We start from the raw sequence: 20,828 nt of genomic DNA, 5'->3' as shown, positions 1-20,828 counted from the left end.
TGAGGAGAAAATCACCCAATTAATACCATTTACAATAGCCCCCAAGAAGATAAAATACTTAGGAATAAATCTAACCAGAGACATAAAAGACCTATACAATGAAAAGTACAAGATACTACTGCAAGAAATCAAAAGAGACCTGCATAAGTGGAAAAACATACCTTGCTCATGGATAGGTAGACTCAACATTGCAAAATGGTCAATTCTACCCAAAGCGAATTACAGATACAATGCAATCCCAATCCAAATTCCACCAACATTTTTTAATGAGATGGGGAAACAAATCACCAACTTCATATGGAAAGGGAAGAGGCCCCGAGTAAGTAAAGCACTACTCAAGAAGAAGAACAAAGTGGGAAGCCTCACACTACCTTGTTTTAGAACGTATTTTACCGCCACAGTAGTCAAAACAGCCTGGTACTGGTACAACAACAGATACATAGACCAATGGAACAGAATTTGAGAATCCAGACATAAATTCATCCACCTATGAGTAGCTGATATTTGACAAAGGCCCAAAGTCCATTAAATGAGGAAAAGACAGTCTCTTTAAAAAATGGTGCTGGCATAACTGGATATCCATCTGCAAAGAACTGAAACAAGACCCATACCTCACACGATGCACAAAAACTAACTCAAAATGGATCAAAGACTTAAATATAAAACTGAAAATGATAAAGATCATGGAAGAAAAAATAGGGACAACACTAGGAGACCTAATACACAGCATAAACACAATACGAACCATAAGTAATAATGCAAAAGCACCAGAAGAGAGACCAGATAAATGGGAGCTCCTAAGACTCAAACACTTATGCTCATCAAAAGACTTCACCAAGAGAGTAAAAAGACAACCTACAGACTGGGAAAAAGTTTTTGGCTACGACAAATCCAATCAGCATCTAATCTCTAAAATCTACAAGATACTGCAAAAACCTCAACAACAAAAAGACAAATAACCCGATTAAAAAATGGGCAAAGGATATGAACAGGCACTTCGCCAAAAAAGACATTGAGGCGGCTAACAGACACATGAAGAAATACTCACAATTATTAGCCATTAGAGAAATGCAGATCAAAACTACAATGAGATATCATCTTACGCCAACAAGTCTAGCAGTAATCCAAAAAACACAAAACAATAAATGGTGGAGAGGTTGTGGAGAGACTGGAACACTTATATACTGTTGGTGGGAATGTAAAATGGTGCAACCACTTTGGAAATCGATTTGGCTCTTCCTTAAAAAGCTAGCAATAGAAGTACCATACTATCCAGCTATCCCACTCCTTGGAATATATCCTAGAGAAATAAGAGCCATCACACAAATAGATATATGCACACCCATGTTCATTGTAGCACTGTTCACAATAGCAAAAAGATGGAAACAACTTGGATGCCCATCAACGGACGAATGGAAAAACAAACTATGGTATATCCACACAATGGAATACTACACAATGATAAAGAACAACGATGAAGCCATGAAACATCTTATAACATGGAGGAAGCTGGAGGTCATTATGCTGAGTGAATTTAGTCAGTCACAGAAGGACAAATATTGTATAAGACCACTATTATAAGAACTCAAGAAAAGGTTTAAACTGAGAAGAAAACATTCGTTGATGGTTACGAGGGTGGGGAGGGAAGGTGAGGGACCAATGACCACCCTGACAGGGAACACAACAGAGAGTCCCAGATGGAGCAGGAGAAAGGTGGGGTGCAGAACTCAAATTCTAATAAGAAGACCAGACTTAATGGTCTGACTGAGACTGGAGGTACCCCAGAAATCATGGCCCCTGGATTCTCTATCAGCTCAGAATAAAACAATTTCTGAGGCCAACTTTTCAGACAGGGATTGGACTGGACTGTGGGACTTAAAGTGATACTCGTGAGGAGTGTGCCTCTTAGCTCAAGTACATACAAGAGACTAAATGGGCAGTTTCTGTCAGGAGGTGAGATGGGAAGTCAGAGAGGGTTAGAAGCTGGTTGAATGGACATGAGGAATCAGGGGTGGAAAGGAAGTGTGCGCTGTCACGGTAGGGGGAGAGCAATTCGAGTCATATAACAATGTATGTATAAATTTTTATAAGGGAAAAAATAAAAAGATTAAACCAGCAAAATCTGAGAGCAGGTGGAGAAGGGTGAGAGGATCAGGAGTGGAAGTTATCTGGCATAGGTCCATTTACAAATGTTACTAAATAAAAGGCATGAGGCAACTCATATGCTCACCACTTTGTGAATCCCTGGAATCTGCAACATTTGCCTTTAGGAAAAGACAAATTACAATCTAGAAATTGGGGAGCAGTACAGATTCTCTCTTTGCCAAGCAATTAAGGGGACTATGTCTAAAACATATAAACTTAAAATTTTCTTCTTTATCATAGATGAATTCCCACAAGATTTGCAAGGCATGTACCACACACTCATGACTCAATTCTGAGTTCGTCCTGATGACAGGAGGCTTTTCCTAAAGTTTAACTGTATCTTTAGAAGCAAATCTCCAGGTGCTTGTGCCACACAGAATAAAGAAAGCACCCTGTTCTTGCCTTCCTACTGCAGCCCCTCTCATTGTGACACTGGACACATGCCATGCATTTTGTATTAGCGCTGTGGCAAATGTCTAGTGTTAAAATCCAAGCACCAGTGCTCATTAGCCTTTTCAGGAGCTTGGAGACAGGAGTTGGAAAGGGACAACTTGGAGAAATAATTCTCAGTGAGCAAGTAGCAATTTGCCAAGCAGACAAAAAAACTGAGGAAGAGGGAGGGGAGACCCTGAGAAAGTTGGCTGAGTTAATGAACCAAAGTCTGAGCCCATGACAGTAAAGGAAGAGTGGGAAAAAAAGGCAAAGAACTCCCACCACAGAACTTGCTGCAAAATATTAAAAGGGATGCAATTTGTAGGGCTCTATGAGCTGTTTCTGTGAGCTGTAAGTTCATGGCTGTCTAGCACCTGTGTCTAAAGAGAAAGGTCCAAGTGGCTGGGGAGTGAATCAGTGCCATCTCAGCAGATGAAGAAGAAGGCAGATCACAGGAGGCCAGACATGCCTGCTCACCATTTTGAGCGAGGGCCAGGTGCCCCGCCTGATGCTACAGCCTCTGCCTGTACTGGGCAGAAATGCCTCTAATTAAAAAGATCTGATGCAGCTCACTCAGATCTCTGTTGAAAAACCAGTATACATCTTCAGCCCCACCCAACACACATGCATATAAACGTGAATGCTCCCGGGACACACATGTAAACACCTACAACTCTATTGACACTTTCCCAGGCTTGCACAGACATAAAAAGGTTACGTTAGCCTAAGCCAAAAACAATATCATGACATGTGGATGATGGAACGTTAAGTCCGCCCAGATCATTTGTGGATACCAAGCATGATAAGAGCTGAGGAACATTTAGAAGAGTTTTACCGATTGTCCACAAAGCAAGAAATGACCATTTTAAAGAGAACTGTAAACAAACTGGAAATTATCTTCTACATCATCAGAGTTTTTCCTGTTCCTAAATGATCTACCATCCAAAGTTTTCCAATCTGTTTAAGGAAGCAAAATATTGATATAAGAGTAAACTGGATGGGCCTCTCATTATGAATGGTCTGTATCAAAATGCTTTAAAAATAAGTCTCATCCCATGATCAGAGTGATACCTTGTTGTTGCGTGCTCTCAAGTCAATTCTGACTCATAGCAACCCTATATCACAGAGTAGAACTGCCCCATATGGCTTACTAGGCTGTTATCTTTACGGGAGCCGATAGTCAGATCTTTTCTCCTGCAGAATTGCTGCTGAGTTCGAACTGTCGACCTTTTGGTTAGCAGCCAAGTTCTTAACCATTGGACCACCAGGTATCCTTACATCTCTATAAAAGAGAACCTTCATTAAGAAGTTAGATATGTCCTTCTCTTTCTCTTCCCAGGGACAGGGAGAAGACCTGAGTGATGCCTGTAGTCCTGTAGTAGAACTGAACTCAAAAGAGACAGAGGTTATTGTCTCCCCTACTTTCCCTCTTATTTGATAGTGGGTTGAATGGGGTCACAATTTCCCATACAAATGTTTTGCTAGTCCTATAGAAGACTGTTAAGTGTCTGGTTTCATCACCTTGTCCTTCATCTTCTTTGTTTTCCCTATTGATAGCTGCCATTGGGAGTCTCTGCAACATCATTCTAACCATGCCTTATCCAGGACCACTGACATTCTGAACATTTCTCCAAATTATCAAAAATTTCCTGCACTACGTCCCATTCCCTAAGAGGCTTACTTTCCGCTAAAGCTTTACTTTCTACAAATCTTATATATTGAAATATATGCATTTCAGCTAAGATTTGTAAAATTTAAAACTTTTTTCTAACACTGACTTTCTCTTATTCTGTACTGACCATTACCAATTTTGTACTGTGTTACTTTAGTTAAGTGGGAATTATTTTTCCCAGTAGACTCTTCCCAGTATGATTCTGGGTTGGGGCTGGGCACAAGAGAAATAGTTACGAGATGGAAGATGGAGGTGAAGGAGCAGCCATTTTTACACTCAGAAGGTCAAGTACTATGGCAATAGGCTTGCACATGCCATTACTAATCTGTAGCTCACCTTGTTGTTGGGGGACATGAGACAGGTCTCAACTCCCCCAACTCCAGCCAGATAGCCTCCTCTGGCTTCTTCAAGTCCCGGGCTGAATGCGTGTGTATCTTCATGGTGAAGACACCAGTTTCTCCTGCAGGTAGTCTACATCATGTGGATCAGAGGTGATGCAAGTCATATGTGAGTTCCACTTTGTCTTCATGATTTCCAGTTGGTCCTTGCAGATTCTAGTTTGTCCTTGCTTTTCCCACCTTCATGTTCTGATCTCCTTCTCCACTGCTATCTCAGCTGACATATCGGAACTTCAGGCCCAAAACCTCACAAGGAAAAAGCCTTGTATAGATTGTTCCCACAATTTCACAAGCCTAATGTGACTGACACGTTAGGAAACTGTCATGGTTTGCATTATGTCCCCCAAAAAATGTATCAGTTCGGCTGGGCCATGATTCCCATAATTGTGTGGTTGGCCTCCATTTTGTGATTGTAATTTTATGTTAAAGAGGATTAGGGTGGGATTGTAACATCACCCTTACCCAGGGCATATCCCTGATCCAACGTAAAGGGAGTTTCCCTAGGGTGTGGCCTGCACCTCCTTTTACCTTATAAGAGATAAAAGGAAAGGGAAGCAAGCAGAGAATTGGTGACCTCTACCACCAAGAAAGCAGTGCCAGGAGCAGAGCACGTCCTTTGGGCCTGGGGTCCCTGCACAGAGAAGCTCCTAGTCCTGGGGAACACTGATGAGAAGAAGGCTGACAGAGAGAGAAAGCCTTCCCCTGGAGCTGACGCCCTGAATTTGGACTTGTAGCCTACTGGACTGTGAGAGAATAAATTTCTCCTTATTAAATCCATCCACTCGTGGTATTTCTGTTAGAGCAGCTCTAGGTGTCTAAGACAGACACACTTAGATTTGACAATGAAAGGTAATTCAATTCCTCCCAGATTAAAAATAAATTTGGGTAAATACACAATTATAAAGTCAAGACCCAGAATAAGGTTGTTTCTTGACTCTCAAGGTATTTCATTTCCCTCAAAGTGAAATCTGAGTGCAGATAATGTATCCACATTGGCACCTTGCTGGTTGTCTTAGTTATCTAGCACTGCTATAAAAGAAAAACCACAAGTGGATGGCTTTAACAAAGAGAAATTTATTCTGTCACAGTTTAGGAGAATAGAAGTCTGAATTCAGGGTGCCAGCTCCACGTGAATGCTTTCTCTGTTGGCTCTGAGGGAAGGTCCTTACTATCACTCTTCCCCACTCAAGGAGCTTCTCAGTGCAAGGACCCCAGATCCCAAAGACGCTCGCTATTCTCTTGGCTCTTGTTTCTTGGTAGTATGAGGTCCCCATGTCTCTCAGAGGTTCGCTTCTCTCTTTTCTATCTCAAAAGAGATAGGCTTAATACACCACTTAATCTTATAGATCGAGTCCTGCCTCATTAACATAACTACCACTAATCCCATCTTATTAACATTATAGAGGTAGGATTTATAACACATAGGAAAATCATATCAGATGACTAAATGGTGGACAATCACACAATGGACTAGCCAAGCTAATACATATTTTGGGGGGACATAATTCAATCCATAACACTGGTACAGACCACAGGTCTCTTAGCATCAGCAGATAGTCCATCCTGGAGCATATAGGCCATTTGATACACAGAGCCCATAGGGAACTAGGAATATGGCTCCAGACCCTCTCTGGACACCTCTTTCTGTCAGTTTTGCTCTCCACTAACCTCAGCAGCCTGCCAGAAAAGAAGCCTTCTGTGAGGGACACCAGCCTTGATGTCCTCAGATTGTCCCTAACTTTCATGGATTTCTGCCTTATCCCTACTTTAGGAATTTTGCCCAATGGGGGAGCCAGAGCACTCAAGTTTAAATGCCCTCCCTTGTCTCCTGCCTCTATAGGCCTTTCTGCCAGCACAGAAAGCCCTATGACCTTCCTTTTTATTAATAGAGAAAAGGGTACTTCCATTTCATTATAATATCCATCTTCTTCTTCTGTATTCCATGACTTATATAAAAAACTCTATTATCTGAGTCAGGCAGACTTGGTTCTTGTTAGAAGAAGTCTTTTGTAATTTAGAAAACCATATTCTCTCTCAATAAAGCCTTGCTTTGAAGACATTGTCTCACTGGTACATGTAAAATGCCAATTTGAAACTAGAGTTAAGCAATGACCTCTTAGTTTTAGAATCCCCTGAAGCAAATAAATCAATAAGTGCCACTGAATCAATGCCACAGGATATTTAGGTGCTAGAGACAATTTAGGAGCCCTGGTGGTGCAGTGGTTAAGAGCTCAGCTGCTAACCCAAAGGTCAACAGTTCGAATCCACCAGCTGCTCCTTAGAAACCTTATGGGGCACTTCTACTCTGTTCTATAGGATCGCTATGAATCGGAATTGACTCGACAGCAATGGGTTTGTTTCTTTTTTTATTTTTAGAGATAATTTAGAATAAAAATATATTAGTGTAATCTCTCAATACTGTCCCCCTATTTACCTTCCAATATTTTAATTATTTCAGATTTTAAGTTATAAAGATAATATGTGGAAGCAGAGTCATGGGTTCTTATACTCATAGACTTAGAATTGAAAGAGACCACAAGACTGGGTGGTTGACTACACATGTATCTAATAAGATTGCATTTGTCTGCTAGTTTTACAGGTTAGTAATTAGACAGGCTATAAAAGCTGGATGATTGCTTTCCTTTCAAGTTAAAAACAAAAGGAAATAGGTGGCCCAGGCTGATAAGGCTCTCTGGGGCTGGGGCTGCTTCTACCTTTCTACTCCACTGTCCTGAGTGTGTCTCTTTCATCTTCAAAATCATGTCATCATCCAAAATACAGCTGGAGCTACAGCCAACACATCTGCACTGCAGGCAGGAAGCCAGAAGAACGAGGAGAAGGGCAACAACAACAAATCCTGTGCCAGAAACTCCATCCAATGATTGCGGCTACAGCCTTATCACACTTATCTGCAAGGGGAGCTGGGGAGCATACTTCTTCATCTGAACCAATCATCTCAGGCCTTGTTAGCAAGGAAGAAGAGGAAAAGGGATACTAGTCAGTCCTTGAGCTGTCACTGCCACATCATACCTCATTCAGCTTCTGCCTGATCTTCTCCAATGACAGCGAATTTGCCACACCAAAAGCAAGCCAATTCAATAGCACTCTGGCTCTTTCCTATGTCTAGCTGAAATCTGCCTTCATGAGGCTTCTACCTTATCACTAGTTCAGCTCTGTGGCATTGATCAGAACAAATGGAATTCCTCTTCCACATTAGTCCTTCAGATACTTGAAGACAAATCCCACCTTCTACCAAGACTTCTCTTTATTGTCTTTGTTATTTGGCTTTGTTTTATTTGTTCCACTAAGCTTTATCTGAAATAGTCTAAGTCCTGTTCTGGGTCCCCCTCCCTTTGTAAATTTTACCCTAATGCAGGGATCCCAGAATTGAACATGATACTCCAAGTGTTATACCAGATCTAAGGAAGTGACTCAGTCACTTTTCTTAGTAAGTTAGCATGTTGAATTGCATTTAACTAGTCCTTATGGAGACAAAGGCATAAATACAGAAGTTTCTGTAAATTGGGAGTCCTGTGGGCATGGTACATTGACTGTACCTTTGCATTTTCACATAAGCTATGCCACATAGTCATTTAATCTACCTAAATGCAGAGCTAGGTACAAATGCACAGACATATAGATAAAAATGAACACTCCACAGCTACAGTACATTACAGGAAATAGAATTCCATAGCTTAGAATAAGAATATGAATAGCAAGACCAGAAAAATGCTTTCAGTCAGATAACACTACTACCTCCCACTCTGGCCTGGTCTTCCCTTTGCTAAGCCTGGACCAGACCCTCATTTGGCCACATGCTGCCTGGAATTTGAGCAGCATGCTTATTTCTATCTGACATGGGAATAGCACTCAAGAGGAACTAAGTGCCTTTGACTTAAATGGTTGTGTGAGAATTTGGAGAGAAGGAGTCCCCAAGTGCAGATGGAAGAGACACACACATGCAGCTCAGCTGTTATCGCTGGAAGACTGGTTTTGCTGAGGATAGAGATGCTGACAATAGATTCCCACTTAAATTCCAGGAGTATTGAAGTTTCTAGTTTCTAGATCCCACCGAGGAGGCAAAGTGGTATAATATTCTCTGTCATGTGGCTGCTATTAGTCTCTATCCTTCCAGAGGAGCCCAGCCGATTCCATAAACTCAAGTCAGCAGAAAGAACAGCAACCCTATTTGTTCCAGTCCCTCAGCTACCTGGGGCAGGGTAGTATTACCTGTTCTCATCATAGGGAAAGTGAGGTGTTCATCAAACCACTCAGAGACACTTAAGTATGCCTTGTCTATCAGGAAAACAGCCACAATTGCATGTGTTCAGGACCCCTACAATCAGTATGCCCCCAGATGCTCAGAGACGTTGAGTACATGACACAGTGGTTAAGAGCTCCGCTGCTAACCGAAAGGTTCCAATCCACCAGCCGCGCCTTGGAACCCCTATAGGACAGTTCTACTCTGTCCTATATGGTCACTATGAGTTGAAATCAGTTTGATGGCAATGAGTTTTTTGGTTTTGGTATGTAGGAAATGTAGCCCCTGGGTGGGGCAAACAGTTAACACACTTGGCTGATAACCGAGAGGTTAGAGGTTTGAGTCCACCCAGACATGCCTTGGAAGAAATGCCTGATGATCTGCTTCCAAAAAATCAGCTATTGAAAACCCTATGGAACATCGTTTCACTTCGACACGTACAGGGGTGCCATGAGTCAGAGGCGACTCAGTGGCAACTGGTGGTGGTGGTATTTGATCTAGGAAATCTGCCTGTTGAGGCAATAATAGTTAATCTGAGTTTTCATTGGTTTCCCTGGAAATTTTGCCCACATTATAGCTGAGTACTTTCTTTGTTGTATTGGTCCCAAACTGTTCAATTCAGTGCAAGCAACACAAGCAACTTTTGCATGCTAGAGTCTACATTAAGCCCATGGGACATAAAAATGAAAAAGGCGTGGTCCCTGCTCTCAGAAATCTAACAATCTAGAGTCAGTAACAAGACAAGAAAACAAAATTTAAATATGATGATGTTTCAATTGATGTTTTCAATTTCAAGTCAGCAAAACCAAGACAAGAAAAAAATTGTGTGGGGAAAGGGGCAATTTCTTGGCAACAAAATTAGATGCAGCTGGTTTCTGCCACAGCTGATTAGATACAAGTGGTTATGCGAGGTCCTGATTCCCTTTTTCTTTTTTTGGCTTTGTTCTCATCCCACGGAGGCAATAATGGCCCCTCCACAGCTCCAGGTTTATATAGACCCTAGTGTTTTCAGCCTTTCAAGAAGAAAATTTTTCTTTATGAATGATTCCAACAAATATCCCAGGAAAGCGTTTTCATTAGTCAGCTTAGTTTTCATGCACTGACCACCTCCGACAAGAGGGGAGGGCTGGGGAGCCTGCTTCACCTAAACTTCATGGTCTAAGAGTAGAGAGGAGTCCTTAAAGGGAATGAGCTATTCCACTACCAGAAGAAGAAACAGCTAACTGGACAGGCAAATGCAACACAAGATCATCATACATTGAATAAATTATGTGAGATGTAAATGCAGTCAAAACACTTGGCTGCTAACAAAAAAGTTGGAGGTTTGAGTCCACGCAGACGCGCCTCAGAAGAAAGGCCTGATGATGTACTTCAGAAAAATCAGCCACTGAAAACTCTATGGAGCACACTTCTACTCTGACACACAGGGGGTAGCCATGAGTCTCAATCAACTTGAAGGCAACTGGTTTTTTATTAGGAGGAAAAACTAGACTTCAGAGTATCTGAATTCTGCAATCAGTAAGGCTAGATTCATAGTATCAATGCTGTGACCTTAGGTATGTTTCTTAAACTCTCTAAGCTTCAGTTTTCTCTGTGCTAAAAAGAAGATGACAAGCCTATCTAAATTACAGAGTGGTTTGACTTTTAAATTAGGCAATCCGTATAAAACGCTTAGCTCACAGCCTACACAGAGCAAGGGCTTAATAAATTCCTGCCATCAGCTTCTTGATCATTGTCATTACTGTTGTTGCCATTACTAAAACAGAGAGGAAGAGCACAGAGAATCAGAAAAAGAGGTATAGGCTTACCATTTTGTGTTGATTACAATTAGCCTGGGAGTTCATAGATTGAAGCCAGGACTAGATTTTGTGTTAGGGTGAGGGTGCACTTGGACTCACTGCATGAGTTGCTTTGATAATTTAGAGAACAATGAGAGGCTCCCAGTGCAAGGGGGGTATCACAACGCTGAGACTTTGCCATAGAACAAAAGGCAGGGGCCTCTGGCCTAGTAGCTGCCAATACAGGGTGGTGCCCAACCCATCTGCCGACTTCCCACTCCATAATCTTCACATTTGGGCTCAGCAGTGAGAAAAGGCTGGGTTTTACATGTTTTGATAAACTAATTGCCTGCCATTCACCTCTGCCATCATTGGCACTAAGTTCTTTGGTTTAGTGGACACTATTGGATACTCTTTACCTGTTCTGTGTGACTCTTGCTAGTTTTGGTGAGTGTGATGGATTGAATTGTGTCCCCGGCAAAAATATGTGTTGGGATCCTAACCTCTATAACTGTGTATGTAATCCTGTTTGAGAATAGGGTTTTCTTGGTTATGTTAATAAGGCCATTATCAGTTTAGGGCATGTCTGAGTTATAAAAAGAGCAGATTAGACACAGAAGAAAGCATAAACAGGGAAAAGATAGACACTATCTGATGACTACAAAGGCAGATGAATTCACAAGCCCAGGAATCCAAGGATTGCTGGCTCCTAGGAGCTGAAGTAGACAGAGAAGGACCTCTCTCTACAGCCGCACCCTGAATTTGGACTTCTAGCCTCCTGAACCATGAGAAAATAAATATGTGTCCTTTAAAGCCACCCACTTGTGATCTTTCTGTTACAGCAGCACTAGATAAGACAGATTTGAGCTTTGTCTTCTCACTGCCAGCACCTGCCGCTCTTCACAGTACTGCCCTCGGGCTAGTGAAGATGCTTTGTCCTCTTCACAGAAGGCAGAATTTGCCCAGGAATTCTCATCTTCCAGAGGCAGCCTTAAATAAGGATGAATGACAACTTTCAGGTGTAACTTACATTCCATAGATCCCCTGGAGAGTCAGGCTGAAGGCAAACTTCTCAGGACTTTGCCTGAAGTGGAACCTTTGCTTCCTGTTCTGCTTCCCTGCCCTGCCTCCTCCAGTTCCCTACCAGTTTTCCTGTGGGTTAGTTCCTTAATAAAGCAGAATCTGCTTCAGGAAACTCAACCTAAGAAAAGTGCCAACCATCCTACATCTGGGTAATATTCAGCAATTTGGACGGCTTTATATTCTGCCTTCTACAGCAGGGTTTCTTAAGCTCCCATAACCAAGCATTTATGGGAAGCTATAGATTTTTCCCAGAAAAAAATAAAAAATGCACAAAACATTCTACATTATTTCAAATGGTTCCTGAACCCTGTGAAACACATTTATGGGCCCCAAAACCATTGACCTTAAGACAGGAAACAAAGTTCAAGATACCAAAATGAAGAAGGGAAGTTTAAGAAAACACATTTAGTGCTTTTTACTCTTCTCGAGCCCTAATTCATGTGTATTCTATCTCCTATTTTACTTTGGTTTTTCTTAATTTCAAGTTGGCAATTGTGCTGGATAGTTTAATGTGTCCCTGTAGGTCACCCTTCTTCACCTGCTCTGTGCTCCAGTAGCTGACTACCTGGACTGTGTCAGCTCAGCAGGGTCCTCTGCTCTCTTGCATTCAGCCGGGTTTGGCCAATGAGAATAACCAGCAGGAGACTAGAGAAGAGAGGAAAGAGAGGTCTGAGGTTGAGTTTCCCTGCTCCCTGCTACAGGGTTAGCATGCGTGGGCAGTGTCCTCTGACTGAAGGTCATAACTTCTGTCAACAGCCCCTCCTCCTCCAGATTCTGGAGACTACTCCTTCCTTTGCCCCCTTCAAGCAGAAGATGGTAAATGCTAATTTTAATTTCTGGGATACTGCAGTATCCCCAATGGTTTCTCCATACCTTGCCCACATAGCTTTGAAAATAGACCTTTTATATTAAATTCACCTTAATTTATCCAATTTGAGTACAATTTCCTAATAATATTTGAAATGATGCATAATAATTCACCAAAATGCACTAAGTACTTTCCATTTGTATGAAAGGAAGCAGCGGTAAGGATTAGGCTAACATTAAGATTAAGGTTATTGCAGAGGAGAAGGTAGCTATAAAGATTTGCCCTCTGGCTCTCTTTTTTGAGTTAAAAATTTAATGTTCAGACACCAACTAGGATGAATTTTGTCTTCTTCAGTTCTCTAGCTCCCTCCAATACGGTAAGTAATTGCCACATGAGGCTATTAAGCATTTGCAATGTGGCTAGAGCTTTGTTGTAACTGTAAAATACACACTGAATTTTGACAACCCAATAAGAAAGCAAAAGAATGTAAAATAGCTCAATAATTTTTATATTGACTTAATGTAGAAATGATAATATTTTGGATATACTAAGTTAAATAAAATACCTTCTAAAATTTACTTCACTTGTTCTTTTTCACTACTTTTTATCATGGCTACCAGAACATTGAAAATGACATATATGGCTCACATTGTATTTCTACTGAACAGCGCCACTCAGCTGTATCATCTAGTTATATTTACCTACCATATTTGTCTCTCTTTTAGAATGGCATAAACTTCAGTCTCTTACATTCAGTAACTTTTCATGATACTCTTTCCAAAATTTCCTTCTACTTTATTCACGATTCCACAGGATCTCCTTCTAGAAATTTCTTCAGTCAGTCTCTTGTTGTCAAGTATTTTCATTCACCTTTGCTCTGATGCTAAGTAGATGGTCCACTGCACACCCAGAAGACCAAAGGTGTAATGATACCCAGAAAGTAATCACTCCTGCCAACACACACTATGTTCTCTAATTTCCATTTTTCATGTCCTCGTGCAGCACTGAGAAGGTGAGAAATGCTGCTCCATTTAAAGTATACGTGACCATTCAAAGCAATAAGAAGTTTGCACAGGCAGTGCTCTGAAGGAAGCATGCATTTGAGCAACACTGCTGCACTCACAAATTATATTCACATAAATGAGAAAAAATGCCTACTGATATCACATTCTTTTGTACTGTGAGAAATTTACTTCTGGTGTCTTGAAAATAAGACTAAATTAGCAATTGTTACCCTTGGTGTGGCTGTTATCTTAGTGTTACAAATATTAAAGCTAACACACAGTTCTGCTAAAACTATATCATAGGCTAAAACTTGAACTTCCAAGCACAGGGTCAGTTCTATCAGTGTTATCCGGTGCCTAAATCTTGAACTGAGTCCGTGGGTGGTGCAAACAGTTAATGCCTCAGCTGCTAATCAAAAGGTTGGAGGTTGGAGTACGCACAGAGGTGCCTCGGAAGAAACGCCTGGTGATCGACTTCTGAAAAACCAGCCATTGAAAACCCTATGGAGCACAGTTCTACTCTGACATACATGAGGTCACTGAGTCAGAGTTGACTTGATGGTAAACAGTACTGGTAAATCTCGAACCGCCAAAGTGCTGGGCAAGATAAATCTGCTACTTTCACCATGATGAAAGAAAGAACACACAACAGGTTCTCTTATGTGAGAACTGTAAGCCTTTTCCTAAACAAAGGTGAGTTAGGCGGAACTCTTCCAGTTTAACAGAAACCCGACTTAAATAAGCTCATCTAAAAAGGGAGTTTATTGCCCTATACTGAAAAGATGTTCAGACCAAGTCATATAAAATCTGTTTCTTGCTACCTCTCAGTTCTTCTTCCATTGGTGCTAGCTTATTTTTCAGAAAATCTTTCTCCATGTGTTGACAAAGATGGCGACAGGCTAACCCAGGCATACAGACTATCACCTCAGCAACCCTATCAGAAAGGAATCTCCTCTTTCCCAAAGATTCAAGCAGAAATCCCGGGCCAGACTATCACTGGGCAAAGAGCCCATACCCTTGCCCTAACCAATCACTGGGACTCTGGTTGGCCAGCCTTGGATCATGAGCTCATCTCTGGAATAAAGAGGCAGAAAAAAAACTAATCTCAAGAATGTAGAAGAAACATTTCCCATAATGAAAGGGGGGATTTTCTTCTCAGGAAGAGAATACTGGACATGTCAAATTATCAGGTGAGCACTGCAATAGGGAAATAAGCGAATGATAAGCTAAAGTGAAAAATAAAGCTGTTTTTTCTGCTAATTCTAGTTGTTTATGCTATATCACGGGTCAAATTCTTTCAGTCACTGTTATCCAGGGAGAGAGAGAGGCTATGTACACAAACATACACACATATAGCATCATATATATATATATATATATATATACATATGCATAAGTATATATCTTCCATATATAACTTCACATATATAAACACTGAGACACACAGAGAGATACAGAGAGACAGAGAGAATCAGAGAGAGAGGTTTTATCAGTGAAAGTTCGAGAGAGGATGATCTTTTCTCAACCATTAAGCCTAGATTTAATTCTGAATAAGATTTGAAGAAAAAAAAAGTGAAAATGTACAAAGACGTTCTCAGTATCAACGCATTATGAGAAATCACGATGAAGAAGAGAAATTTAAATCCGGTCAAATCCAAAAGTTTAAATTCCACCCAATTGTGTCACTCAGCTTGATTGACATTTGATATTTGACTAGATTAACAATCTATCTTTGTCCAGTAGCAGCACATTAGCAGCTGGATTAAGGATGCTGTCTATGTTTAGATTACTGTCAATCAACAAAGAGCTCTTTAATATTTGCTATGGCCATTGAACTATGGTAAATGCTCTCGGAGACAGCTTAAAAAGTCTTAGACATGATCTTTATCTTTAAAGAACTCACTATTAAATTGCAGAAATGAAACTAACATGCATGAAACAAAACTGCACAGTACTGAGCAACAATGAAACGTAAGTGCTAAGCGTGTCAGCTGTAGACCAGTGCTATGGAAACTCAGAGCTGGGGAAAGTCATTGATAGTGATAAGGCGAGAGTGAAGGACACACCACTTTCTGCACACGCAGCCTTGATTGGAATAAATAAAGAAGAAAGGTTAAATTAATTCTCACCCCATGTCATATAAGCAGTTTATCTTACAACTGTCTATAAGGATAAATTTTTTTAAAAATATTCTCTTTATTGTTAGATTATTTCTAAAGAGAAACTCAAAACTTTCAAAACATTTGTTAATACAAGATACAGGAATTTTCAAAGAAACAAAGAACCAAACATAAAAAACCTCACGTAGAATGTAGCGATTATGGAAGCATCAACTATGTTTTTCACTTCACAGTCGATTCGCTATTTTTTTTTAAACAAACAAAAATCCTCTGAAATAGCTGGTATAAACAAAGATTGGATAACTGGTATGTATTTGTTACATTGAAAACCTAGGTAAGGTCATTCTGTAACAATTCATTTCACTGGTTAGAACTTGCTGGGCATTTTTCATATGTCATCTTATTCATTTGCTGAAAGACAGGTTTCGTTTTAGCTGCCCCGGGTCAGATTGTTTATCTCTGGTCTCTGAGCCTGCAGAACTCAGTCCTCAGTCATACCAGAAGACCCAAACTGTTACTGATAGGCCTGCTAGGCTTGTATTCTCTCCAGTGAATGGTAGTCTGGAAATTCTGGTGTGATGTAAGCAATATACAAGGCATGAAAGTAATTTGCTAGCCTCATGTCTTGGTTTCCTAGTGCTGCTGGAACAGAAATACCACAAGTGGGTGACTTTAAAGAACAGAAATTTATTTTCTTGTGGTTTAGGAAGATAGAGGTCCAAATTCAGGGCACCAGCTATAGCTGAAGGCTCTCTCTCTCTGTAGCTCTGGGGGAAAATCCTTTCCTCAGCTTCTGTAACCTGTCATTCCTCAGTTCTTTGGTGATCTGTATGTGGCATCTATCCCCCTCCCACCTTTTTGTGCCTCCTTGTCTCATGGCTATGCTGTATGCTGCTCCTTATAACTCAGAAGTGATTAGGTTTAGGACACACCCTAAACTGATAGGGTCTCATTAACATAACAAATGTCCCTATTCTCAAACTATACAGCATTCATGGGTATAAGATTAGAATTACAATACATATTTTTAGGGAACACATTTCAATCCATACCAAAAAAAAAAACTGAACCCTTTGCCTTCAAGTCAATTCCGACTCGTAGGAACCCTACAGGATAGAGTAGAACTTCCTCATAGGGCTTCTAAGGAGCAGCTGATGGATTCCAACTGACAATCTTTTGGTTAGCAGCTGAGGGCTTAACCACTGCACCACTAGGGCTCCAATTCAACAGTAGCACCTAGCAAAACAGTAATATTTCCTTTAAGAGGGCAATTCTGAGAAATTACCATCAGGGCTACATTTTACTCCTAACTAGAATTTTACTTGGCAATTGGTTTGACTGTTGAAGATAATAAGGACTCTTGGAAGGTGCTTGCAAATATGCCAGTATTTTAATATACTTATTCTGTTAAAAATATATACATATTTTAATTTTTACAAACTAATTTCCAAATGCATTTATTCAAATTTTTCTGTTTCAGATTTTAACAAGAAATATGACTCTTCCATTTGGAAGTTCCTAGGTGGTGTAAACAGTTAATGGGCTCGGCAGCTAGCCGAAAGGTTGGAAGTCGAGTCCACCCAACGGTGTCCTGAAAGAAAGGCCTGGCAATCTACTTCCAAAAATTCAGTCACTGGGAAACCCTATGGAACACAGTTCTACTCTGACACACATGGGGTCACCGTGAGTTGGAATTGCCTTGACGGCAACTGGTGGTCCAACATTCTTTTAATTTTAACCTTTGTTGGAACTTTTAAAAAGTCTTTTTTCTAATTTATTATATCAGTTATAAATAAATGTTGTTCAAGGTTAAAACAATTTTATGCTGAAGGAAATCAGATACTGCACTTTGCTTAATATAGAACCTAATATTATACAGTATAACAGCTTGCATTTATTTCTATTTAAAACAACACTAAGTGACTAGTAATATCACATGATTTATATTTTTATGTGCATAGTGGAAAACTTACAATTTTATAAACTTAAGGTTTAAGTATAGGTTACAGACTACAAATGTTCTCTGTTGAAAATCGTATTATATTAATAGAATAAACATTTCTATTTTATTCTTAGTTTAAAGATGCACATTAGTTTTTAATCCAATCTCCTGCCCACGGAATCAAAGTAGTTTCATTTTTATTTAATAAGCAGTTTCTTTAAGAAATTCCATCATTATCTATTCTGAGAAACAGATTTTAAGTTTTGGGTATCATTTAACCTAGTTTGCTACCTTCCTTTTCCCTCTATTTGTGGCTCCCCCACAAAAATGCATAAAGAAATGGTTTGTTGGTTTTACAAATCTCATCCTCCAACATTGAGGTTAAAGAATGAAGTTGGCTATTTGTAGAATATTAATAGCTCTAACTTACCCTTTGTATAAAAAAAATAAAACTCATTGCCATCGAGTCAATTCCAACTTGTAGTGACCCTATAGGACAGAGCAGAACTGCCCCACAGGCTTTCCAAAGAGCAGCTGGTGGATTTGAACTGCCAACCTTTTGGTTGGTAGTCATAGCTCTTAACCACTGCACCACCAGGGCTCCTTTTATATACTAGTGATTCTCAAATACTTTTCAACATAGTCAACTTAAATGGGCCAAAAACCAACAGCCTGACTACCCCACTGACTTTCACATTCAGGTGGCAAAAGAACAGTATGAAAAAAAATCAGAGAGAACCATTTAGAAATTACTTATCATTTGTTTTCAAGATAGGATCAGCAACCTACAGTCTGTAGGCCAAATCCAGCTTACCACTTGTTTTTGTAAATAAAGTTTTATTTGAACAGAGTCATGTCCGTTCATTTATGTATCATCCATGGCTGCTTTTGTGCTACAACAAAGTTAAGTAGTTGCAGAAAAGATTGTATGGTTTGCAAAGCCTGAAATATTTACCATCCAGCCCTCTACAGAAAAAAAAATTTCCTAAACCTGGTTTAAAGGAAGAGTAGTAATATATACATTGATCTTATGTGAATAACAATGCTCTATACACTTAAAGGAGACCTGGTGGCAGAACGGTTAAGAGCTGACCAAAAGGTCAGTGTCGCAGCGGTGGCGAATGTCGGGACGGCGGAGACAGTAACCAAACACAACTCTTACAGAGAAGTGGGGCCAGGAGGGTCACTCTGCGGAGTCAACCCCGGCTTCAGTCCCAGGAGTTTATTTATAGTCAATATAGCAAGCAGTGAAGCAAATAACAGAACAATGGGCTTTGGGTGCAGGCAAGGGAGAAGGAATTCAGGTAAACAAGCCAATCAGTAAAGGGACAATAGGTTTGGGAAAACAAGTTGTGACAAGTCTCAACATGTTGGGGACAAGTCTCAACATGCTGTGCAGCATAGTGGCCTGTGGGGGCTGCAGATGTCAATAGTGCAGCCATGTTTAAATGGCATATATCCCCACAGGTCAGCAGTTCAAATCTACCAGCTGCTCCTTGGAAACCCTATGGAATAGTTCTACTCTGTCCTACATGGTCATTATGAGTTGGAATAAACTCAGTGGCAACGTGTTTTTTATACACTTAAAACTAACCGAACAATTTTACGACTTACCTTGATAGTATATTCTAAGCCAATTCACAGACAGCCACTTGCCAAGGAACTGTCGTAGTACAAGCAAATTATAAGAGCATTGTGAACATGTCTGCTTTAGAAATCTGCATATGAGAGAACAGCATTGCAAATACTTCTTAAACCTTAGTTATTAGAAAAACACATGCACACACTATACACTGAAAGATTAACTACACAGGAGCTAAATGGTGATGATATAATGATAATTTGTAACTACAGAGCAAGAATAGCTATTGAAAACCATTACCGGGGTAAGAACACTGATGCAACCCCACATCTAAGGGACCAGCCTACTTTCTGCACATGTGCCTGTGCCCAAAAGCTTTGCAACCAGGTTTCAGAGCAGACTCCTAAATTCTGGGGTTCAGTAAATACTAGTAATGCACTAGGTTGACAGTATTAAAATGAAATGTTGGTAGCCCTTAATAATATGCTGGGTCGATTACTGGTAGGTGATCTTTAGTCATCTGTGAAAGCAGAAGTCTTTAGAATTATGAATTAGTTGCTTCTAAACACCTAAAAAGAACGTGTCCAAGATCTGTAACTGGTAAGTGATGCACCAGTATGTCGATCAAGGCAGTTTGACTTAATATTAGTCTAAGCACTATATTTGAGGGAGGACCTCATTAGCTCATCCACGACATAGAGAAGGAGAGGAACTACTCTAGACTTCTCTATGACTCCCAGTCATCTCCTGCCTATCAAGTCAGGAATTTAATAAAAGCAACACTTCCAATGTATTTTGTTTTATCAGGTGGCTTATTAGTTTGAACTCTGAGAAGGCAAGATTTCCACAAGCCCAGAATGCAAAAGCTATAAGATTGCTTGATCCTGCTCCAGTATTTTCCAGATGTGATACCCATAGCTGAAGAACTCCAAGATCAGTGTTCTTTTTTGCTACCAGTGGCATACCCCTGCTTGAGGCTTAGAACATTCAGAACGTGAGGAACAGTACTAGCTCTGAGTTACAGCCTGAAGCTCTTTATCACTCTCCCCATAGTTTTCCCTTCCCCATCTCATTAAACCCAAACTGCTCCAAAATCTGTAACCAATTTGAGGAGGATGGCAAGACTTCCACTCACGTGCTTTGAACACATCGTCAGGAAAGCCCAGTTGCTAGAAAGGAATGCCATGTTTGGGCCAACAAAAATGAGAGAAACCCTCAGTGATTTGGATTGACACAATAACCGCAACAACAAACGCAAACATACCAACACACGTAAAGACGGTGCAGCACGAGGCAACGTTTCATTCTGTTATACATGAGGTCACCCTGCGTCAGAGCCGACTGTACAGCAACTAACAACAGAAACAAGCAACTTGGCTGCAATCACCTAAGTATACAGATACTGTGGGCTTTATATTTTATCTCTCAGCTAAACCTATACATATTATTGGATTCATTTTCTTTCAGCTCTCTTTCCAGAACATACTATTGAAACTGTCATGTGTTTTTTGTTTGTTTCGTTTTGTCTTTTTTTTTTTTCCATTTATTTTCTGCTCTTCTGTGGAATGGATTCTTATTCTTAAATCCTTTTGTTGACACTCCC

This window comes from Trichechus manatus, unplaced genomic scaffold (genome assembly GCF_000243295.1).
Source record: "Trichechus manatus latirostris isolate Lorelei unplaced genomic scaffold, TriManLat1.0 scaffold00033, whole genome shotgun sequence".
Taxonomy (NCBI): Eukaryota; Metazoa; Chordata; class Mammalia; order Sirenia; family Trichechidae; genus Trichechus; species Trichechus manatus.
The sequence above is the reverse complement of the archived record's forward strand: the minus strand, read 5'-3'. Positions refer to the sequence as shown.